Here is an 18,631-nt window from a genome sequence, read left to right on the forward strand (position 1 = left end):
TTCCCAGTGCTACACAGCAGGATCTCATTGCTTTTGGAATGTGTACTGTATTTCTGTTGATAAAATATTGATCTGTTAATATTTTGACAGCTAAGTCAGCTTTGTTTGACTCATTGATTTAATTGACTTTTTTTAACTTTTTGCCATTTCTCGGGCCACTTCCACAGCATATGGAGGTTCCCAGGCTAGGAGTCAAATTGGAGCTGTAGCCCCGAGCCTACACCAGAGCCACAGCAATGCAGGATCCAAGCTGTGTCTGTGACCTGCACCACAGCTTATGGCAATGCCAGATCCTTAATCCACTGAGCAAGGCCAGGGATCGAACTCACAACCTCATGGTTCCTAGTCAGATTTGTTAACCACTGAGCCAAGATGGGAACTCCTGATTTAATTGACTTTTAAATCATAAGTACTCTTTGCAGATATCATGTTGGTTGATGAATTCATTGTGTGATTCTGTAGTTTGTTGAGCCTGAGGGCAAAAATGTATCTGAGTCCCCTCAAAGTCTTATGGTCATATTTAGCCCTTTCCAGTAGATTACTGGGATTTTTAAAAAATGAAGTGGATTGTAAATAACCAGAAAATTAAAATATAGGAGAGGCATCAATGTGGAAGAGAGCAGAATGATCATTATAGTTAGAAACAGATTTTTCTTTGTCAATAAGGAAAGGATATATTCTTCCTTAAATGGATAAAATAGTTGAGTACTTATCGAGAAAGAAATAGAGCAATAATCTTAGCTCAAAATGTACCGTACTCATTTCAGAAAGATGAAATATATAAACACTATGGACTTTCAAAGCTCATTTTCATAATCTTACACTAGTGAAAGGTTTGACTTTTTATGTATGAATTATTGAAAGAACATCTGTGGGGCTGTGGTGCTGTGCAGATATATCTCACTCTCTCTGGCCTTAGTTTCCTCTTATGAAAAATGAGGGGTCGATCCATGTTCTCTGAGCCCTATTTCATCACTCCCAGTCTGTAATTAGGATGGTGTGTAATTGTGTTTGACACACACATGCAATTGATCAGCAGGTATGGATATGGGTAATGACTTTGAATTGGTCCAAAAACATGCACTTTTTCCAAAGATGGGTTGTGATAAATAATAGATATTTTGATTAGGAGAAATATAGTTTCTTTGAAGTATTAGTTGAAGACACAGCAATTCTTGCAAATGTCACAGTGTATTCAAACATTTTTCTATCAAAATCCTTATGTAAAAGATGTCTGTTTTGTAGGTAACTTGTGGTAGTAAATGTTCTCTTTAGTTTAGAATTTAAAAAAATGTAACCTGTTGTCCTTCAGCCCTGTGTACTAGCCTTAATGTATTAATGTTAAACACTTGCTCACTTCAGACTTCTTCTGGCAGGAATCTGACACCCTCCCTTGTCTATCCACTCCAGATATAGTGGGGCTGCATGGGTGGGTATTGCTCTATCTCTCTGTATTTTTGTATATCTGTGTGTGTGTCTGTCTGTCTGTCTTTCCAGATGGTCTCTATGCAATTTTCAGTTGACCATGGTGGCTTGCAGGCAACTGAACATCTTACATGAGAGCTAAAGAATCTCAGAATGAATGCCCCAAGGGAGAGAGCCTGGCAGAATTTGTATAGACTTTTCTGACCTGGCCTGGTAAGTCTCATAGTGTCACATTATGTTTGTTCAAGGGAAATTAGTAATGCTAGCCCACATTCAAGAGAAGGCGTTAGATAACTACACTGTCTCATTTGTAATTGTATTTCTTAGTTTTTTGGTGTGGGCCAGATGAGTTATTTATATATTTTGGAGATGAATTCCTTATCAGACGTAGGATTTGCAACCATTCTTTTCCCATTCAGTAGGTTGCTTTTTAATTGTTGGTGAGTTCCTTTGCTCTGCAGAAGCTTTTTAGTTTGATGTAGCTCTCCTTGCTTATCTTAGCTTTTTTTGCCTTTGCTTTTGGAGGCAGACCCAAAACATCATTGACAAGACCTGTGTCAAGGAGCTCATCTGTGCTATCTTTGAGCAATTTTATGTTTTCAGGTTCTGCATTCATGTCTTTAATCCATTTTGAGTTAATGTTTTAGATACGGAGTAAGAGAGTAGTCTAGTTTCATTCCTTTGTATGTGTATATGAATCATGCATATTTCCTGGGGAAGAGTCTCTAATGCCCAACAAATTCTCATATTTTTATTGCAAGAACAGATAAATAGCCACAGCCCTAGAACTTAGAGGACATTTTGAAATGCTGAATTGTGTGTTATAGCTACAGGCTATGTTTTGGAAAGATTAAGGTGGCAAGCTGTTTTGCCCAAATCTGTGTCTTAGGTTATGGAATTTGGAGGGTATACTTATTGAGTCAAAATAAGCAAAACCAAATGGGACTTCTATTATGCTTAATTATATATGTCAACTGTACTGGCTAGGGTATGCCCTAATAGTTGGTAAAAGAATTCTGGTATGTCTGTGAGGGTATTTCTGGTAGAGATTAGCATTTGAATCAGTAGGTGAAATAAAGAACATTGCCCTCTGCAATGCTTGTGGGCATCATCCAACCTGATGAGAGTCTAAATAGAAGACAAAGGTGAAGAAGACATTTTCTTATGGTCATGACCTGGGACCTCCAGCTCTTGTCTTGGATATTGGTGCTCCTGGTTTTTAGGCCTTCAGACCAGATCGGGACTTCCACCACTGGCCCACAGAGTCTCGGATTCTCAAGTCTTTGGGCTCAGATTTACAGCATTGGCTTAATTGGTTCTCAGCCTTCAGACTTGGACTACATTGTTCCATTGGCTTTCCTGGTTCTCTTGCATGCAACATCAAATCATGTGTCCTCCTGCTTTTGAATGAAAATTTTATATGTATTAATTTTGGGGGGAGGTCTAATGTGTCCTTAAAGGCCAGGGTTTCCTTATTCATTTGGTCTGAGTAATCTGTCCATTGATGTAAGTAGGGTCCTAAAGCCCCCTACTTTTATTGCGCTACTATCATGGTTTCCATTTGTGTTTGATTGTTTTTGCCTTGTGTTTTGAGGTGGGCCTATGTTGGTTGCCTATGTATTTACAGCTATATCTTGTTTTTTTTTTTTTTTTTTTTTTTTTTGTCTTTTTGCTATTTCTTGGGCCGTTCGTGCAGCATATGGAGGTTCCCAGGCTAGGGGTCGAATTGGAGCTGTAGCTGCCAGTCTACGCCAGAGCCACAACAACGTGGGATCCGAGCCACGTCTGCAACCTACACCACAGCTCACGGCAACGCCGGATCGTTAACCCACTGAGCAAGGGCAGGGACCGAACCTGCAACCTCATGGTTCCTAGTCAGATTCGTTAACCACTGCGCCACGACGGGAACTCCTATATCTTCATTTTGGATGGATCTATCACCATGTGTTGGCATTCTTTGTCTCTTAGAGTCATTGTTTTAAAGTATATTTTATCTGATACAAGTATTGCTATCCCAGCTTTCTTCTCGTTTTCATATACATGGAATGCTCTTTCCATCCTCTTGCCCAAAGTGAGTTTCTCATAGACAGCATAGATAAGGGTCTTGTTTTCCATTTATTCAGCCAGTCTGTCTTTTTTTAAATTTTTATTTGAATATAGTTAACTTACAGAGTTGTTAGTTTCAGATGGCCAGTAATTTAGATCAGTTATACATGTTCTTATATCCATTTTTTTCAGATTCTATTCCCATGTAGGTTATCGCACAGTATAGAGTAGATTTTCCTGTGCTATACAGTATGTCCTTGTTATCTATTTTTTAAAGAAATTATTTAAGTTATAGTTGACTTCTCATGTTCTGTTAATTTCTGCTATACAGCACAGTGACCTAGTAATACACATATATGCATTCTTTTGCTCACATTATCCTCCATCATATTCCATCACAATTGATTGGATATAGTTCTATGTGCTATACAGCAGGACTCATTGCTTGTCCACTCCAAGTGCATCTACTAACCCCAAACTCCCAGTCCATCCAATGCCCTCCCCACTCTTTGGCAACCACATGTTTGTCCTCCCTGTCCATGAGTTTGTTTTTTTATGTAGATGGGCTCATTTGTGCCATATATTAGATTCCAGATATAAGTGACATCATATGGAATTTGTCTTTCTCTTTTGGACTACCTTCACTTAGTATGAGAGCATCCATTTTGCTGCAGATGGCATTGTTTTGTTCTTTTTTATAGCTGAATGGTAGTCCATCATGTATATTTACCACATCTTGTTCATCCATTCATTTATCTATGGACACTTAGGTTATTTCCATGTCTTGGCTGTTGTGAATAATGCTGCAATGAATATAGGGGTGCATGTATCTTTTTCAATGAAAGTTTTGTCCTGAGATAGGCCCAGGAGTGTGATTGCTTGATACTATGGTAGTTCCATGTTTATTTTTCTGAGGTACATCCACTCCGTTTTCCATATTGATTGTAACAGTGTATATTCCCACTAAAAGTGTAGGAGGGTTCCCTTTTCTCCACACCCTCTCCAGCATTTGTGATTTGTAGACTTGTAAGTATTATCCATTCTGACTAGTGTGAGGTGGTACCTCATGGTAGTTTTGATTTGCATGTCTCTAATCATTAGTGATGTTGAGCAACTCTTCATGTGCCTGTTGGCCATACGTATGTCTTCTTTGAAGAAATGTCTGTGGAGGTCTTCTAATGGTTTTTCAGTTGAGTGGTTGTTTTGCTGTTGAGTTGTAATGAAATGTTTGTATATTTTGCAGATTACTCCCTTGTCAGTTGCCCCATTTGCACCTACTTCCACGCATTCTCTTGGTTGTCTTTTTTTTTTCTGGTTTCCTTTGCTGTGCAAAAGCTTTTCTGTTTGATTAGGTCCCATTGGTTTATTTATGTTTTTATGTCTGTTGCCTTGGGAGAATGACCTAAGAAGACATTTGTATGGTTGATGTCAGAGAATGTTTTGACTGTGTTCTCTACAAGGCATTTTATCGTGTCTTGTCTTAGGTTTAAGTCATTAAGCCATTTTGAGTTTATTTTTGTATATGGTGTGAGGTTGTGTTCTGGTTTCATTGATTTACATGCAGCGCTCCAATTTTCCCAGCACCACTTGCTGAAGAGAGCATCCTTTTCCCACTTTATTTTATTTTATTTATTTTATTTTATTTATTTTATTTTGTTTTGTTTTTGTCTCTTTAGGGCTGCTTTTTTGGCATATAATGTCCATGTATTGGATATTGTCAATTTACTGCCATGAGCATATGGGTGCATATAAATTTTTTTTAAAAATGTGTATTGCCTGTTAACTGGTTGAGATTCAGCACCCCCTTTGTGAGCTGTACAGTCTTCATTTGTCCATTGGAGCAGAATTCATGGATCCCATCCCCTCCCATAAAAGTCTGTGATCTTTCCAGTCCCCTACTGTGTGAACTCATGCTGTAATGGATTCACATGAAAAGACATGTTTAAAGATTTGAGCACAAATTTTAGTGGGATCAACTCTAAGGAAACCCAATTCTAGGAAAGGGGTACACCCCTGGGACTTTGCTGGGTCTTGCACACTTTTCTCCCAGAGTGGACTGTTCATGATTCCCTCGGAGATCTCCTGGGGTGTTCTGCATCCTCACATTGTCACCTGGGCTGGTGGTCACCCAACTAACAACCTGCCAGATTGATGATAACCAATGCTGTCTCCATAATGTTTACATTTGTGTGTGTCCTCCTCAGAGTGGTCAGGCATCTCTAACAGAGACTAGCCATGTGCATGGCCTCTTGTTGGAATTGCATGTGTTTGCTCAGGTTCTTGTTAGAACATTTGTTTTGAGAGGATTTTGGAGCACAGGCATGTTCAGGCCTTCTCTGCCCTCTTAAAATATGTGGGCAGAGAGAGAAAGACAGAGTTTGTATGGATTCATTCCAGGAAACAGCCAGAATAGGGAAAGATGCTGAGAAAGAAAGATTCGAAGTTGTCAGGGGCTGGGGGATGGGGGAATGGGGTCTCCGCTTTGGTTTTATTTTGGGGAATGAAATAGTCTCAAGCTAGACAGTGGTGATGGTGACACACATTGGGAATGCATCTGAATGACACCATTTAAAATGGAAAATGCTTCAATGTTATTTTAAACTTAAATTTTATTATTATTACTGTTATTTCTAATGTTTTGTTTTGAACTTAAATATATAGAAGCTGAATAACATGACAGCAAAAAGAAAGAAAGAGAATGAAATAAATAAAAACACAGAAAATATGCCATGTAGAATGAAGTAAAGATCGGGTTGGTGAGAGGGTCAGTGGTGTGGAACTAGAGCGGACAGTGAGAATGGTTGCAGAGCCATTGGGCCCATGGGCTCAGTGACTGCTGATGAGGCTCCTACCAGTGCAGGAATAGGAGGAATAGTAGTTCCAGGTTCACCCACCAGGGGTATTAGTTCTGGACCTGGATCTTGTTCTCGTGCAGGCCCAGGGGCATGTTCTCTCTTGAGGGGTGGTCAGTCCTCACTGGGCTGAGGGTCTAATGCAGGAACAGGTGCTGGTTCTCCCTGCAGGAGCTGGGAATCCTGACCAGGCTCTGGGTCTCTTGCAGCATCAGGTGCAGTTTCTTCTTGTTGCTGTGGATCCTGACCTTGCTGTGGATCTCCTGCAGGAGCAGGTGCATGTTCCCCCTGCAGGAAGAGAGAGAGTTGTGGATACTCTCTTGCCTCTTGGTTTCCTGCAGGAGCAGATGCAGACACAGGTGTGAACTGGCCCTCAGTGGTGGTGTGGCTCACCAGCCCCTCACTCACAGAGAGAGATTGGGTGTCCCCATCAACCAGACCATCGCCAAGCTCTGGTATGGGGAGCTGCACCCACAAGACCAGCAGTCAGTCCACCCCAGAGGTATCAGAGTCCCACCTGACCATCCTCACTGCTGCTTTTGCCCACAGGACCTTCCTCCAAATCAGGTCCATATGTGTGTCTGTTCAGATATCCACCCAGGTAGAAAGAGGTATTCCTAGAGGTCTTGGGATAAAGCTTGGCCTGAAGGGTGCTGCTCTAGCTCTCCATGTCCTCAAGCAGCCAGCTTTGACCTGGGCTTTGGACATGACTGGCCCACCAGGCTTCTGACCTGTCATCAGCCTAGAGGCAGACCCACTCCTCCTCAACCCTCCCTGCCCCCACCTCCACACATACTGGGAGGGCAGAGAGGGCTACCTAGCTGAGATCAGAGTAGTGGCCTGGCCTGGACTTCCCTATCCTTGGGCTCCATTTGGGCCTTTGGTTTCCTCTGGGCAAAGGGCCATAGGCACCTCAAGTGAGGCCTGACCCAGTGCCTACAACCATTGAAACCAGCTGTTACGGATGGCTTCCCCAAGGCCACAATAGCACATGTTCCCTTGAGGTTCTCCAATGAAGTCAACTGTGAAGGGGTCTTGTCTAGAGTGTGAGTCCCTGGTTACCCAGGTTTCAAGTTCTCTTGGCCTTTCTTGCCAGGGACATGAGGTCACTGCCTGAGTCTCCTTACCCAGGCTTCCTCCTTACAGAAAGATTCCCTATAACATATCTGGGATACTGACTGCTCACCCTGGACTGCAGGCCAAGTCCCAGCCCATTGACACACACACAGCCCACCCCCAAATTTCTAGGAGGCCTGGGTGCCACCAGGGCCCCAACTCTGAAGATACAATTGGCTTCAGACCCAGCTTCTCCTGCTTACCAGTCATGTGAGCCTGGACCAGCTACATTCCTCTCAGGATCTCCCTATCCTCCCTCTGCACAGTGGAGGTCATTCTATACTCTACTTCCCATGGAAGTCATCAGGTACATAGAATGAGAACAACTGACAGAGCCTTTAAAACCCACTGGGCTGGTAATGCCATGGAGCTCATGCATACACTTGGTGAAGGAAAGGTGACCTAAAGGGCTGGCATAGCCCAAAATACAAGAGAGACAGGCCTGGGTCTGCTCTAGGATCTAGAGAAAGTCCCATTTCTTCCTATTTCCTAGTCCCCCCATGGGAGGGTTGAAATTCAGTAAAATTCAGGGATCACCCCTCTAGCACACAACCTTCCAGGTCCATCTGATATATTTAGGTTCAGGTCCAAGTGCCTCTTCTCAGCCTCTGTGGCATGCTGCCCCCACAATGGTTCCTGGGGCGTTCTTGCTTCCAAGTCAACCATCCACATGTAACCCTCAGCTTTCCAGAGTGGATGGACTCTGGTGACTGGGTTCTGACATATAGATCAGCTCAGGAAAATTGTGGGAGTTCTACTAGCTCCCCTTCCCCTGTGTTCCTTCTTTCTGTCTCTCGGTGCTCTTTCTCTCTACTCTTTCTCTGTCATTCTTTCTGGCTTTGTCCTTGTCTCTTGTTCTTTTTATGTCCCTACTCTCTCTACCCCCCAACCTCTTTCACAAATGAATTCACAAATCAGTAGAGATTTTGTTGACCTCCTTATATTGGATATTGTCAATTAAGTTGCCATGAGCTTATGGGTGCATATAACTTTTTTGAAAGGTATTTTAGTTGATTTACAAATGTTGTGTCAGTTTCTGCTCTCACATCATCCACCCTCCTGTTCCATTACAAGTGGTTGGATAGAGTTCCCTGTGATATGCAACAGGATCTCATTGCTTATCCACTCCAAAGTCAATGGTTGACATCTACTAACCTCAAAGACCCATGCCATCCCACACCCACCCCCTCCTCCTTGGCACCCACAAGTCTCTTCTGTATGTCTATGAGCTTGTTTCTTTTCTGTAGGTAGGTTCATTTGTGCCATATGTTAGATTCCTGGCATAAGTGATACCATATGACATTTGTCTTTCTCTTTCTGACTTCTTCACTTGGTATGAGAGTCTCTAGTTCCATCCCTCTTGCTGCAAATGGCATTATTTTGTTCTTTTTTGTGACTGAGTAGTATTCCACTGTGTGTAAGTACCACTTCTTAATCCTTTCATGTGTAGATGGGCTTTTAGGTTGTTTCTATGTCTTGGCTACTGTGAATAGTGCTGCAGTGAACACATTGATGCATTTATCTTTTTTAATGAAAGCTTGGTCCAGATATGGCCTGGAGTGGGATTGCTGGATTCTATCGTAGTTCCAGATTTAGTTTTCTGAAGTACGTCCATACCATTTTCCATACTGGGTGTACCAATTTACATTCCCACCAACAGTGTAGGCAGGTTCTCTTTTATCCATACCCTCTCCAGCCTTTGTGGTTTGTAGACTTCTTTATAAATGGTAGCCATTCTGACTGGTGTGAGGTGGTATCTCATTGTCATTTTTTATTTGCATTTCTCTAATAGTAGTGATGTTGAGCAATTTTTCCTGTGTCCGTTGCCCATCTGTATGTCTTCTCTGGAGAAGTGTCTATGTAGGTCTCCTGCCTGTTTAAGCACTTGGGTTGTTTGCTGTTTTGCTGTTGAGTTTGTGCGTTGTTGGTATATTTTGTAGATGAAGCCCTTGTCAGTTGCAGCCTTTGCAACTATTTTCTCCCATTCTGTAGGTTGTCTTTTTGATTTTGTACTGGTTTCCTTTGCTGTGCAAATGCTTCTCAGTTTGCTTAGGTGCCATTGGTTTAGATTTCTTTCTCTTTCTATTAATTTCTTAAGAGACTGGCCTAAGAAAATATTTGTATGGACATTTGTCAGAGAATGTTTGCCTATGTTCTCTTCTAGGTGTTTTAGAGTGTTTTGTCTTAGTTTTAAGTCATTGAGCCATTTCGAGTTTACTTTTGTGCACAGTGCAGTGTGTTGTGTTTTCCTTGATTTACACCTAGCTCTCCAGTTTTCCCAGCACCACTTACTGAAGAGAGTGTATTTTTCTAATTTTGTATTCTTGCCTCCTTTGTTGGAAGTGAATTGACCTTAGGTGTCTTTGTTAATTTTTGGGCACTCTATTGTGTTCCATTGATCTCCATGTCTTTTTTTTTTTTTTTTTTTTTTACCAGTACCACACTGCCTTGATTACTGTAGCTTTGTAGTATTGTTTAAAGTCTGGGAAAGTTATGCATCTGGATGTGTGTTGTTGTTGTTGTTGTTGTTTTCCCTTAGAATTGTTTGTAGACCATTCTCAGTCTTTAATGGTTCCACGTGAATTTTCAGATCATTTGTTCTAGTTCTGTGAAAGATGTCATGGGTAATTGGCAAGGGATTGCATTAACCCTGCAGATTGCTATGGGTACTGTGGCCATTTTAACAATATGAATTCTTCCAATCAAGGCGTATGGAATATCTTTCCATTTGTAAGTATCCTCTTTATTTTTCTTGAATAATGTTTAATAGTTCTCAGCATAAAAGTCTTTTACCTCCTTGGTCAGGTTTATTCCTAGTTATTCATTGTTGGCGGGCTTGATTTTAAAAGGCTTTGTAGGAGTTCCCATTGTGGCACAGTGGTTAATGAATCCGACTAGGAACAATGAGGTTGCAGGTTCATTCCCTGGGCTTGCTCAGTGTGTTAAGGATCCAGTATTGCCGTGAGCTGTGGTGTGTGTCACAGATGTGGCTCAGATCCTGCATTGCTGTGGCTCTGGCATAGTCCAATGGCTACAAATCTAATTAGACCCTTATCCTGGGAACCTCCATATGCTGTGGGAGCAGCTCAAGAATAAGAAAAATACAAAAATAAATAAAGAAGAGACATTGTATTTTTATATTCCTTTTCTAATATTTCATTGTTAGTATACCAAAATGCAGCCAATTTCTGAGTGATAGTTTGTGTCCTGCAACTTGGCTGAATCCGTCATTCAGTTCAAGGAGCTTTTGTGTGGAGCCATTAGGGTTTTTCCTCTGTGGTATCATGTCATCTGCATATAGTCAGAGTTTTACCTCTCGTATTCCCTTTCACTTTGGTTTGTTTGCTTGCCGTGGCTCTGAGTTCTAATACTAGGTTGAATAAAAGGGGTGAGAGTGGGCATCCTTGTCTGGTTCCATATTTTAGTGGAAGGCTTTCAGCTTTTCCCCATTGAGGATTTTATTGGATATAAAGATAATATACCTTTGTTATGTTAAGACATATTCCCTCTTTACTCAAATTGGTCAGAGTTTTTGTCTTTTTGCTATTTCTTGGGCCGCTCCTGTGGCATATGGAGATTCCCAGGCTAGGGGTTGAATCGGAGCTGTAGCCACCGGCCTACGCCAGAGCCACAGCAATGCGGGATCCGAGCCGCGTCTGCGACCTACACCACAGCTCACGGCAACGCCAGATCGTTAACCCACTGAGCAAGGGCAGGGACCGAACCCGCAACCTTATGGTTCCTAGTCGGATTCGTTAACCACTGCGCCACGATGGGAACTCCTGGTTAGAGTTTTTTAATCATTAGTGGAAGATGGATTTTTTTCAAATGCTTTTCCTTTAGCTGTCGAACTTCTCTTCTGGTTTTTAACTCTCCTTTTTTTTTAATGTGGTGTATGACATTGAATGTTTTGTACATGCTTACTCATCCTTGTGAATTTGGGATGAATCCCACATGGTCATGGTGTATGATCTTTTTTATATGTAGTTGGATTCAGTAGACTAAATTTTTGTTGAGAATGTTTGCATCTAGACAGATCAAAGATATTGGCCTATAATTTTCTTTTTTGGTAATGTCATTGTCTTATTTTAGTATGAGGGTGAAGGTGGCTTCATCGAATGTCCTTGGGAGAGTTCCTTGTTCTTGTACCTTTGGGAGAAGATTAAGAAGGATGTGTCTAAATTCCTTCATGTATGTTTGGTACAATTTGCTCCTGAAGCCATCATGTCCTGAACTGCTTCTTGTAGTGAATGTTATTCTTATATATTTGATTTCATTTTTGATGATAATTCTGTTCAACATATCTATTTCTCCTTGATAGGGAGAATTCATGTGTCTCAAATGTTGTCCATTTCTTCTGGGTTGTCACATTTGTTGGCATTTTAATTGTTCATCGTATTCGCTTTTGGTTTTTTGTGTTTCTGTAGTATCTGTTGGGATGTCTTCTTTTCCATTTCTCACTGGGTTGATATGAGTTTCTTTCCTCTTGGTGAGTCTGTCCAGAGTTTTGTCATTTTTGTTTTACCCTTTCAAAGAACCGCTGTTGGTTCTCTTAATTTTTGCTGTTGTTTTTTGAATCTCTATTGTCTTGATTTCCTCTCTGATGTTTATGATTTCCTTCCTTTTGAGGACTTTCTTTTTTGTTTGTTCTTCTTTTTCTAATGCTTTTAGGAGGTAGAAGATGATTTTCTTCTTCTTTGAGGAAGGACTGTATTGTTATGAACTTCCCTCTGAGAACAGCTTTTGCAGCATCCCATAGATGTTGACTGATTGTGTTTTCTCTGTCATTTGTCTCAAGGTATGTTTAAAATTCCCTTTTGATTTCCTCATTGACCCATTGTGTGTGTTTAGTAGCATGTTGTTTAGTCTCCATGTAGTCTTATTTTATTGTCCTGTGGTTGATTTCTAGTTTCATGCCATTGTGGTCAGAGACGATGCTTGAAAAAATTTCTTTACTCTGAAGTTTGTTGACTTCAGTTATATGCCCCCATATGCGGTGAGTCCATGAGACTATTCCACATGCACTTGAAAAGAATGTATATTCTGATAGTTTTGGATGTAATGTATACATTTGGGTGTAAAGTCCTGAAAATATCATTAAGCGTAATGTTTCTATTGTGTCATTGAAGATCTTGTTTGGCTTACTGATATTCAGTCCCAAGGACCTGTGCATTGATGTGAGTGGGGTGTTGAAATCTCCTCTAACCTTACTGTATCCCCCTCAATTTGTCTTTTTATGTCTGTTAGTATTAATTATGTATTTGAGTGCTCTTATTTTAGAGGCATATATATTGATGATTGTAATATCCTCTTACATTTTCCTTTTATCATTAGTGTCCTACTTTGCTTTTGTTTATGGCCTTTGTTTTAAAGCCTACTTTGTCTTAAGTGAGTGTTACAAAGACTTGCTTCCTTGTCTTTTCCATTCACATGAAATATCATTTTCCATTCCCTCAGTTTCAGTTTATATGGGTCTTTGCCCTCAGTTGTGTCTCTTGGAGGCAGCATATTGTAGGCTTTTTGTTTTTTAATCCAGTCTGCCACTGTCTTTTGATTGGAGCATTCAGTCCATTGACATTTAAGGTGATTATTGAAAAATATGTGTTTATTGTGTTTTAAAACTCATTATGTCTCAGTTGAGTTTGTGTTTCACTTTGTTTCATTCCTTTCTTATCTTTTTCATTCTTTCTTTCTTGGATGATTTCCTTTTACTTTAGGATTGTTTTCTCTTCTTTTTGGTTTTGGTGAATGTAGTGTTTGGTTTGGATAAGTGGTTGCCATGTTTTTCAAGTATGTTAACCCCTCCCTATATCTGCTCATCAGTCCTCAACTGACATTATAAGAAATATTCAAAGGTCTTCTTGCAGTGAAAAAGAAAAGACTACAAGAAATAATGGGAGTTCCCATTGCAGCTCATTGATAACATACCCGACTCATATCCATGAGGACATGGGCTTGTTCCTTGGCCTCACTCAGTGGATTAAGGACCTTGTGTTGCCCTGAGCTATGGTGCAGGCTGGCAGCTACAGCTCCACTGGCCCCCAACCTGGGAACTGCCATAGGCCACAGGTGTAGCTCCCAAAAAAGACAAAAGATAGATAAGAATGGATAGCAAGGGGAAAATCCCACTTTAAAGGCAAAAAATGGAAGTTCCCATTGTGGCTTAGCAGGTTAAGAACCCAGCTCATATCCAGGAGGCTGCATGGTTAATTCCTAGCCTCACTGGTTAAGGATCTGGTATAGGGACAAGCTGCAACACGGGTCACAGATGTGGCTCAGATGTTGCATTTCTGTGTCTGAAGTGTGGTCCAGAAGCTGCAGCTGTGATTCCACCCCCAGCTCTGGTGTCAAATCATATGCTGTGTTCACAGCCCTAAAAAGAAAAAAAAAAAAGAAAGAAGGAAACATACAAAAGGCTGTGAATGAAACCACTTAAATAAGCGACTATGAATGTTTGAAAAGAATTATAAAATCAACTCCACCTATGACAAATAGTTAGGGGACAGATAAGAAGATGGAAAAGAGGACATCAAAAACAGAAAATATGGGGGAGGGCATAAAACAGTAGATCTTTTAGAACTTATTTGAACTTCAATGAGTATCAGTTTAAAACAACTAGACATTGATATAGATCAACATATATGAAACCCAAGGTAACCATAAATGAAAATCCTCTAACAGATATGTGAAAACAAGGGAAAGGAACATCAGCTTAACACATGAGCTATGGGTTTTCAGCTCAAAGATGGAGACAGGAGGCCTGGTGTGTCTCCAGACAGGCAGGTGGATGCACAGGTCATCCAGGCAGCCTGGGCTGGTCGGAACCTGGCTGGGGGCGAGCTTCAGGTTCCCTGGGTTCTCGGGCTGTTTGCAGGCTGGGTAGGGTGGGCCCCCCTAACACACAAAGCATGAGTATTAATCCATGACAGATCCTCTTCTTCTGTGGATCCTGGTTTGCTAGTCTCATCATTGTCAGTTAATATTCTGCTGGAATCTCTGCATATCAGTGAACGAAGGAGGTGGTCTCCACTTTCCTCATGAGCTGATATCCTGGGCAGGCTATGGGTTCTTTGGGACACTGTTTTCCCCAACATCATTGAAAATTCTTCCCAGTGTTCTAAATTGGGAGAGTGTGGAAATCAGAGTTTGATGGTTGGTGGTTGGTTGGTTGTCTGGCTTGCTCCTTTGCCTGCTAAGTGTTTGCACATTGGAGTGTTTAATAAGTTTTTGTGTAGAAGGTACTTTGTGAAAAGTCTGTTGCTTTTGGACCTTGCTGGATATTTTAAAGCACTGATTCTATTTGTTTATTTATGTCTGAATGTATGTATGTAGGTATGTATGTATGAAATCAGTGGGTTTTCATACATGTTTGGTGGAATTTGTGTTAGCTTTCCTAAGGTTTTCCAATGGGGTGCATTGCAATCTTGGTTGGGATGGTGTTAGTGGTTGTGTCAGGTCATTGGAAAGACGAAAGGTGAGAGATGATCGCACTTGAAACAATGGGGCATCCAATATCTAAGCTGTGTACAGAGGAAAGAGAGGCCTATCAAGGGGAAGCAGAGGGATCCATCAGTCACATTCCAGGAAGAATTCATTAGAGTCTGAGGTCCATGGAAGGAAAACGGTGAGTGGGACATCCTGGGGGAGAGCAAGTATGAAAAAAAAAGGAACCCATGCTCCTTGGATCAGCAGTTCTGTTAGATGTGAAAAATATGTTGTGCCTTCTGTAAGCAACTCCTTTTTTTTCTGAATGATGGGAGCAGTATCTATGTAGCTGTCTCAAGGGTTTAGTCCTATCTTGAGCAGTATCATGAATGTATGATTTTATTTCTTGGTTTTGTTATTTGTGGTAGACAGTGGTCAGCTTCCTGAGGGACAGAAACATGGTTTCATTCATCTTTGACTTGTGGACTGTGTTTGGCACAAGCGATCTATAAAACAACACTTATGGTGAATGACCGACTGACTGATGGTTGCCAATTTAGGCCCCAAGGTCACAAACGAAACAGAAAAACAACTTTTGCTGTAGGGCTAGAACCATTGATCAAGTGCATTGGCTCCTTGGTTGGCTTTGACCATGGAGTAGAGTGACCCATGTAGACTCCATTTGTTTGATGGATATGTGGAGCACTTGATGGTACTGTAAGGTGACTGACTGCACTGTCGTTGGTGATTCAGCCTTCCCCTTCCTAGGCTTTCCTTAAATGAAACCTGGTAGATGATCAGAGGGCAAGAGTCCGAATATGTGTTGCAGATGTTGAGGTTAGTTGAGCACCAATGCTAGGGACCATTTCCAGGAATAAGCTATCCAAGTGGTTTTGGGGCTGAGGTTCAGGAGACAGGCCCAAGGCAGCAGGAGTCCTGAGCCCTGGTTCCACCCCCTGTGAGCTTTCCTTTTGTGCTGTTAGACCAGCCCCTTTGCTTCCTGGCTGTGCTGCTTGCAGGCGCATGTCTCCTGCTGAGTGAACCCAGAAGTGCAGCAGGTCACAGGGCTCACTTGTTGTCTGCCCGCCCAGGAGCCAGAGCTAGAGGTGTGAGCCAGAGAGGGTTCGAGCCACACTTTCCCATCTGGCGTTGGACCCTGGGCAGGGCCCTGGCTGGGGGTTCAGGATGCTGACCATCCCTCACCTATCTTCCCCAGGCCCCAGTTGGCAGCAAGGCATTGTCAACCTGTGCGGGTCACCAAGGTATGCAGGCCCCTCCCTAGGTTGCTTTGTGTGGCAAGCCTCTCCTCCTGTAGGTGTTGCCCTGTTGGGCTTGGGCCCACTCCCTCCTCTCCTTCTGTCTCCTCTGCCTTCCTGTTGCCTCCTCTAGCCCTGGGTCCCTCCTCTGGCTGGCAGGGATCTCTCTCGGATCCCCCAGGGTGGCAGTTGGGCAGCTGGCAGTGCTGTCACGTCCCCAGTGGGCCTGAATTTTGGCCTCCTATCCTCAGGAGCCCCACTGGGTGCCTCCTGCCTGGTCCCAGGTCAGGTGAGGTCCCTTTGTGGAGGTTAGTCAGCCTCTTGGCCTTTCTTGTGCCCTTATCGGTTTGCTCCCTTTTCCCCATGGGGGAAGATATTTTTGGCCATTATGGTTTCCTGGAGTCCCCGGGCTCAGAGGAGACACCCTCGCTGCTGACCTCGGATGAGGTGATGCCTTCTCGGCAGTAGACCCCACTGCAGGGTGGCCCAGGGCACCCCAGCAGCCTGGGCTGGACTGAACCTGGCCAGAGGCAACCTTCAGGTCCTCTGGGATCACGGGGCTGTCTGGCAGATGGGCAGGCTGGGCCCCATGAGTGCCCAAAGCCTCCTTTTCAGATGTGCCTGAGCAGAAATCCTCCACAGATCCTCTTCTTCCCTGGATGCTGGTGTCCTGGTCTCATCATTGCCAGTTCATAGTCTGCTTGTCTCTCTGCACGTCAGTTCATGAAGTAGGTTGTCTCCACTTTCCTCAGGAGCCCATATCCCGGTCAGGCTGTCATTTCTCTGGGAAGCGGGTGTCCCCAAAGAGAGTCAATGAGAAGCATTCCCAGCATGGGCTCGAATTTGGGAAGGTCTGGACCTCTGAGGTTGGTGCTTGGTGCCTAGTGCCTGGTGCTTGGTTGTTTGGCTCACTTCCTCGCTGGCTATGTGATTGGACGTTGATCATTTAGGAAGTTCATTCCTAGATGGCACATTTGGAAAAGTCTGTGGCTTTTGGCACTTGCTTGCTATTTTCCAACATTGCATCTATTTATGTGTTTCTGTGTGTCTGTCTATATTTATGTAGGTATGGAATCAGTGCATTTTCATATGTTTTTGATGATATTTGGGTTATATTTCCTAAGGTTTTCCAGTGGGGTGCATTTTGGTCTAGGTTGGGATGGGGCAGTGCTTGTGTCAGGTCATCTGAAAGAGGGAGAGAGGGTAGGGAATGGCATTTTAAGAAACAGTGGGGTGGCCAACATCTTAGCTGTGTGCAGAGAAAGAGAGGTTCATAAAGGTGATTGGGAGGCATCACTCGGTCACCTTTCAGCAGTAATTCAAGAAAGCCTGAGGTCCATAAAATGAAAATGGTCAGTGAGAGGTTCTGGGGGAGAGAGAGTGTGAAAAAAATGAATCCACGCTCTTTGGGATCAGCAGGTCCGATAGAGGAGAAAAAATCTGTTGTGCCCTTTATAAGCAACTGCTTTTTTTTATCCTGATCTTTGGTAGAAGCATCTTTGTAGCTATCTCAGTTGTTTAGTCCTATCTTGAAGTGCATGGTGCATGTGTGTGTGCGTGTGTGTGTGTGTGTGTGTGTGTTTGTATGTATGAATGTGTGTGTGTGTGTGAATTTTATTCAGTCGTCAGCATCCTGAGGGAAGGAATCCTGGTTTTTATTCATCTTTCAATTATGGTCACTGTTTGGCATGTGTGATCAGTAACATACTTATTCTGACTGAATGAATTACTGATCGTTTCTGGTTTAGTCCCCAGATACCTCAGTGAAACAAGGAAGATAGTAAAAGCTGTTGGGCTAGAATCATTGATCAAGTGCATTGGCTCCTTGGTTGGCTTTTACAGTAGAGTAGTGTGAACCTTGTTGAATCCATTTGTTGGATGGTTATGTGGAGCGCTTGATGGTACTATAAGGTGATCGACTTACAGAAGGTCATTGGTGCTTCAGCCTTGCCCTTCTGACATTTTCCTTGAATGAAACCTGGTAGATGATCAGAGGGCAAGAGTGCTAATGTGAGTTGCAAATAATGAGGTTGGGTGAGCACCAATGCTAGGGGCCATTTCCAAGGATTAGCTGTCCACGTGGTTTTGGTGCTGAGGATCAGGATACAGGCCAAAGGTTATCTGATTTTGTGAATCTGGAATAGGACCAAAAACATTGCTGTGAACAGATGCAAAGCAGTTCTCTGATGGCTCAGCAGAATCAGGATCTGGTGTTGTCACTGCCATGGCTCTGGTTCCTAGTGTGGTGCAGAATTCTGGACTTTTTATCACCCTCTTAGGGCCAAAACCATGGCACCTAAAAGGTGCCAGGCGGTGGAGGGAATCAGAGCTGCAACTGTGGAGAGACACTGTAGGGACAGCAACGCCAGATCTGTGACATGTCCAAAACCCAAATCACAGGACACAGCAATGCTGGATCCTCAGCCTTATGAGTGATCCCAAGGATTGAAACAATGCCCTGATGGTTACGAGTCAGATTCCATTCTGCGGAGCCACAATGGGAATTCCTGT

The 18,631-nt window shown here is 42.7% G+C and overlaps 1 long non-coding RNA gene across 6 annotated transcripts in view; it reads left to right on the forward strand.

Annotated features, from left to right (window-relative positions):
* The window catches only part of LOC110258473 (uncharacterized), a 365,891-nt gene that overhangs the window by 286,802 nt on the left and 60,458 nt on the right, over positions 1 to 18,631 (forward strand). For 2 of the 6 annotated variants that reach the window (XR_014840496.1, XR_002341155.2), the window contains exon 2: positions 1,498 to 1,638. The exons of the other annotated variants lie outside the window; for them this stretch is intronic. This is a non-coding gene — a long non-coding RNA (uncharacterized LOC110258473). The remainder of the gene's footprint in view (positions 1 to 1,497; positions 1,639 to 18,631) is intronic. 6 annotated transcript variants of the gene reach the window in all.

The sequence above is a fragment of the Sus scrofa genome, chromosome 3, assembly GCF_054392235.1.
Source record: "Sus scrofa isolate SSC_HxYL_T2T_F1_AM1 chromosome 3, Sscrofa_HxYL_maternal_Yorkshire_Landrace_v2.0, whole genome shotgun sequence".
Lineage (NCBI taxonomy): Eukaryota > Metazoa > Chordata > Mammalia > Artiodactyla > Suidae > Sus > Sus scrofa.